Raw genomic sequence first — 710 nt, forward strand, 5'->3', positions numbered from 1 at the left:
AGGACAGAGAGAGAGAGAGAGAGAGAGAGAGAGAGAGAGAGAGAGAGAGAGATGGATACCTAGGACAACTAAGCTGGTTCTTATCTATTACATAAAAACATAATTAACTGTGTAGAAACTCATGATTCCAAAGGAGAAAGTATGATGTAAAAGCAGTATATTATATTTCTTTTAAAATGTAATGGTAGGAAAATATTTCAACAACTAATAACTATGATCTTAGATTTTAAATATGATCCTGTAGGAACTACTACTCAGGAGAAATGATTTAAAATATTTTAGTCAGATATCTTAAGAAAAAAAACTATCAGTAATTACTATAATGGCCTTAAAACATTTCTGTCAAATAAAATACAAATATTTTAAGGTGAAACTGCTTGTAGCAGGTCATTTGTGCCTCAAGACTGTAAACCTAACATTTAGGAAGCAGAGACTGGTGGATACTTGTGATTTCAAGGCTAGTCTAGTCTGCACACTGATTTTCAGGAAAGTCTCCAAAGCTATAGAGAAACCTTGCCTGGAAGAATAAAACAAGGAAAATGTGCTTGTAAATTTATTGAATATCTGATCTATCACTGGACATATTAAATTCTAATTACCTAGGGTGGATTAAGGTAAGGTCTTGACTTCCTTTCTTGCTGAATAGTGACCTGTGAGCCATATACAACCTTTCCTCCTCAGGTTAGTTCCGGGCAGTGGTTCTTATAGTA

This window comes from Phodopus roborovskii, unplaced genomic scaffold (genome assembly GCF_943737965.1).
Source record: "Phodopus roborovskii unplaced genomic scaffold, PHOROB, whole genome shotgun sequence".
Taxonomy (NCBI): domain Eukaryota; kingdom Metazoa; phylum Chordata; class Mammalia; order Rodentia; family Cricetidae; genus Phodopus; species Phodopus roborovskii.